Raw genomic sequence first — 5,565 nt, forward strand, 5'->3', positions numbered from 1 at the left:
TCCATTCCTGCATACCACGGAACATGACAGTTCGCTTCATTGCATTCGACCTCACTTTTGGAAGTGTAAAACCTCGTGCAGAAGCATGTCTGGTGGAATGGTTGTGTCTGTCAAGACTTATAGATAAATTGTTATATAAAATTGAGGGGATCTTTGTAACAAGAATATTCCTAGTGAATACAAGTAGTGAGCAGAGTAATTTATGTTTGACAAGTAACCAAGTTAAACAACTGTGCTTAACAAATGTGTTAAGAATGTACGCAAGTGCGAAGAGAGGAGACTTACAACCACAACCGAAAGCAAGGACACTTCTGATGAGTCCGATTGTATGATAACAAACGGACAATCTGCTGAATCCAAAACTGCCATTCAGCGCAGGTCACCAACGACTTCAAGTGGCAAACACATGGCGACTTCTGAATCAGAACCTGAGCAGTACAGTGAGAACACACGTAGGCTGAAGAGGAAACTAATCTACACTGCGCCATAGGGAAAACTTCTAGAAAACATTTCAGTTCAGAGTTAAGATAAGGCACATCATCCTCCAGAGAAGGTTCGGCCTCTTCAAGAGAAGGTTTGTCGTCTTCAAGAGAAGGCTTGTCGTCTTCAAGAGAAGGTTTGTCGTCTTCAAGAGAAGGCTTGTCGTCTTCAAGAGAAGGCTTGGCCTCTTCAAGAGAAGGTTTGTCGTCTTCAAGAGAAGGTTTGTCGTCTTCAAGAGAAGGCTTGGCCTCTTCAAGAGAAGGTTCGGCCTCTTCAAGAGAAGGTTCGGCCTCTTCGAGAGAAGGTTTGGCCTCTTCAAGAGAAGGTTCAGCCTCTTCAAGAGAAGGTTCGGCCTCTTCAAGAGAAGGTTCAGCCTCTTCAAGAGAAGGTTTGGCCTCTTCAAGAGAAGGTTCGGCCTCTTCAAGAGAAGGTTTGGCCTCTTCAAGAGAAGGTTTGTCCTCTTCAAGAGAAGGTTTGTCCTCTTCAAGAGAAGGTTTGTCCTCTTCAAGAGAAGGCTTGGCCTCTTCAAGAGAAGGTTTGGCCTCTTCAAGAGAAGGTTTGGCCTCTTCAAGAGAAGGTTCGGCCTCTTCAAGAGAAGGTTTGGCCTCTTCAAGAGAAGGTTTGTCCTCTTCAAGAGAAGGTTTGGCCTCTTCAAGAGAAGGCTTGGCCTCTTCAAGAGAAGGTTTGGCCTCTTCAAGAGAAGGTTTGGCCTCTTCAAGAGAAGGTTTGGCCTCTTCAAGAGAAGGTTTGTCGTCTTCAAGAAAAGGTTTGGCCTCTTCAAGAGAAGGTTTGGCCTCTTCAAGAGAAGGCTTGTCTAAGCCCTCCAGAGAAGGCCCCTCCACTTCCAGACTTGCTCCATTCACCTCAAGGTTGAAAGAAAGTATTCTTTTCAGCGACTGTTAACCTCTTCCACCCGTGCAGTCCGCAGATGACATCACGTCATAAATCAATCTGTCTAGACTGTATGACATAATGTTGTGTTTCTTTTTCAAATGTATCCAAGAGTAAACACCCTAACCATGTCACAACAGCAGTCATAGTGTATATTTTCAGCAATACGTTTGTTTACCAATAGGTTAAAGTGTTATTAATGAGATTTTAGTTTTTGAAATGTGGTAATATTACCGTGGAGGTCGGCCATTTTGAATCGCCGACTGATGATGCTTTGTAGTCATATAAGCACAGGGCACCCAGAGCTCTCAATGAGTGTTTTTATTTCTCTTATTTCTAGGGATACTATATCACAAAACTGAACGTTATTGGCATATATTGGAGTGCAGTTAGTGTGTCTACCTTCTGTGAACATGTAGCAACAATCCGCACTGCAAACGGATAAAAAATGGCGGACCTGTCGCAAAAATAAAAAGCTGACTGTATTTACAGTAGATTTCATTCCCGGTTCTTCATGCACGCCTGGTGATACTAAATCCAAATTGAACTCTGCCATTGGAGAGAGTAGATTTGGCCCGATCCATAGATGTGCAAGTTGGCTATAATAAGGTAATTTATATAGGCATCATATTCTATATTCTATAATAATATTTCAAATTGCATGGGTCCGGATGGCAGAATTCAGTACTGTATCTACAAAACCATCTGTTTAATCATCTTCCCTTTATTCATTTCCTTAGAGCTCAGTGGCAGTTTTCATGTCTGGTCATTTTTAACAGGTCTTATTCACTGTCAAAGATGCAAAGAAAAATCATAATTCATATTCTCCTTTGTTTCATCACAATTTAAGCAAGCCTAGTAATAGACACAATATTTCTGACACTGGGAATACATTCACTGAGGTCCATAGATGTCCCTAGATACCAAGAACATGCAAATGGCCTTGTAGAAGTGGAGCAATCTTCCATTTACTTAGGTATGTACTTTAGGCAGATTTTCAGAAAATAGGCCTCCAGGCTTAATTACTGTTATTACTATTGTCAGAACAGTATTATGTTTGTAGGTGAAGTATATATTTGCTATAGATACAATTAATGTTGTAGCAGCAGTGTTTCCCACAGGATTTTCAGAGACTATGGGGGGAGAACCTCCGACCCTCTAGGGGGGTCCGGGGGAATGCCCCCCGTAACTTTTTTTGTTTTGTACTTTTTAAAGTAAAATGCATCAATCTGGTGCACTTTGAGAGCAAAATAAAGAAGCTAGATCTATGATGAACTTTGTGCTCAAAACACAAAATCGACTAGACCAGTGCTTCCCAATTCTCTCCTCGAAGCACCCCAGCCGTTCAATGTATTTGTTAAATTCCACCACCAGCACACCTGATTCAACTTAACTAGCCCTTTATTAGTTGAATCAAGGTGTGCTGGTGGTGGAATTTAACAAATACATGGAACGGCTGGGGTGTCTCGAGGAGAGGTTTGGGAACCACTGGACTAGAACTAGAGCATACATTTGAGCCATCAAAGAAATTAAGCAAAAGTGGTTACCTGTGTTGAACTGGTTAATTTTTTAGAAAATAAAAAAATATAGTGGATTACTATTACGACTACTACAACTGCCAATACTACTGATACATCCCTATTGGCAAACGTTATATTTAAAAAAAAATATATATATATATATATATTTTCTTTTTTTTAAACTTTTTTTTTGGTTCATTATACAACTGTGGCGGGACTAATTAGACTGTGGCGGGCCTCCACAGTCTAGGTAATTAATGGGAAACCCTGCAGCAGGCATGTATCCCCTCCCTACTTCCCATTTCCCCACGTGGAATGCACCTGATTGGATAAATGACATGCTGGTGCTCTAGTGTGACACCTTGTGGCTGAATGTTATCTATACTCTATAGCACCAGCCAGCTGCTACAACCAGGAAATGCCCAAGAGAAAATTGTCTGTTATAATCCATGCGCAGAATTTATCCCCCCCCCCCCCCCAGGTAATCTCTTAGTTACAACACAATTGTAACAGTAATGCATTTGTATGGTTCATACGTGACAAGGCTTTACTTTTGGGTAGTTTTGAGTTTGTTTGCTTTAAATAAATAATATAAATATTGTATTAAATATATAGCCCTATTAAATATACATAATACTACAGATATTACCTGAAAAAATACAATCAACAAGTAAACAAGTCAAGAAGAAATATCACAATAAGAGTCTTCCACTGTATCGAACTGAGAAAGTAGTTGTGTAATGCATGGCACAATCAATCAATTTGCATGCATGTTGAGAAAACGGGTACATGCGGCATTTAAACATCTGAGTCTTGGCTATTTTTTATTTTTAGTCTTAGTCATGTGTCAAATGCTCTTTTTCGTTTTCATCATTTAGTCACCTTCATTTATTTTTCCGTTTTGTCAGTTTTAGTCAACTACAGGTCAGCATTTTAATTTTTGTTTTGTCTCGATTTAGTATTTTTTTGTCTCACCACTCAGTTACAGCAGTCAACGACCTCATTCCTGGTCCGTATACTAACAGTACTAGAGTCTGTTCAGCCTGTTTACTAACAGCACTAGAGTCTGTTCAGCCTGTTTACTAACAGCAGTAGAGTCTGTTCAGCCTGTTTACTAACAGCACTAGAGTCTGTTCAGCCTGTTTACTAACAGCACTAGAGTCTGTTCAGCCTGTTTACTAACAGCACTAGTCTGTTCAGCCTGTTTACTCACAGCACTAGTCTGTTCAGCCTGTTTACTAACAGCACTAGAGTCTGTTCAGCCTGTTTACTCACAGCACTAGAGTCTGTTCAGCCTGTTTACTAACAGCACTAGAGTCTGTTCAGCCTGTTTACTCACAGCACTAGTCTGTTCAGCCTGTTTACTCACAGCACTAGTCTGTTCAGCCTGTTTACTCACAGTACTAGAGTTCAGTTCAGAGTTTTTATTTGCCACATGGAATCATACAATCAGAGTTTCTTCATTACACAATCATAAATATCATTCCATGGACAAAAGGAGCAGGAAGAAGAATAAATCTTAGTTACCTGCCCCTTATTCCTAAACTAAACAAGTATTTACTTAATGGTCGGCGTACAACCTAATTTACACAAATAATAATTTATACCATTATACAAGAAACACACAATCCACAGTTAAACAAGAAAAAATGTAATAATAATAAAGAATAAAAGAAAGAGAAAAAATTAAAAAATATCTCACTATTCAGATCACATTTGATTTTCATAGTGACTAAATATTTTTTTTTTATAATTTTTTTTAAATTGATAAACACTATTACATCCCTTAAGCTCGCTATGGAGAGAATTCCACAACTTTACACCAATAACTGAAGGACACATCTGTTTAAGTGTGGTACGTGCAAACTGATGTTTAAAATTTTATTTTCTCCTACTAAACTCACTTTCTAAATGAAAAAGATTTTGTAGTTTTTCTGGCAGTGTATTATTTCTTGCCCTAAACATAATTAACATTGTTTGAAACTTAACCATGTCTTCAAGTTTAATTATTCTAGATTTAATAAATAATGTATTTGTGTGTTCTCGATAACTCACTTTATGTGTGATTCTTACAGCCCTCTTCTGTAGTATATATAATGGTTTTATATTGGTCCCATGTTGATCATCCTCGATTTGTTTGATAAAGAACTACTATTGAAATCACAGAATGGAAAGTCCACTACAAAAACCAGAGAGAGAGACTGTAGCACGCTACAGATTGGGTGCTGGAGGTGTAGGGTGTAGATCTCACCGTCGATGATGTTCTCCCACTGGACTCTGATGTGGCTGTCTCTGTCACTGCGGGTCTGCTCGTGGTTGAAGCCCAGCGCGTGGAGCAGCTCGTGCTGGACGGTGCTGTGGTACAGGCAGCCCTGACGGCTCAGAGACACCACCTGCTTGCCCCCGGTGCGGCCCACCCAGGAGTAGCACCTGGTGACATACGGATGATGATTGACAATATATTATTATTATATATTATCACATGTGAAGGGAATAGAGTCACACACTGTAACGTGTCTGGCTGTGGGACGTCAACTTGTCAGCATCAAAATAACTGCACCAGGATAGCTTAGCTTAGCAAGTAGCTAATCAGACGTTTCTTGGATTTGGTACACACCCATTTATTATCAAAATATAAGGTTAGGCTTATGACCATACAATGCCTGGTCATACG

The sequence above is a fragment of the Notolepis coatsorum genome (genome assembly GCF_963971535.1).
Source record: "Notolepis coatsorum genome assembly, contig: SUPER_15_unloc_7, whole genome shotgun sequence".
Classification (NCBI taxonomy): domain Eukaryota; kingdom Metazoa; phylum Chordata; class Actinopteri; order Aulopiformes; family Paralepididae; genus Notolepis; species Notolepis coatsorum.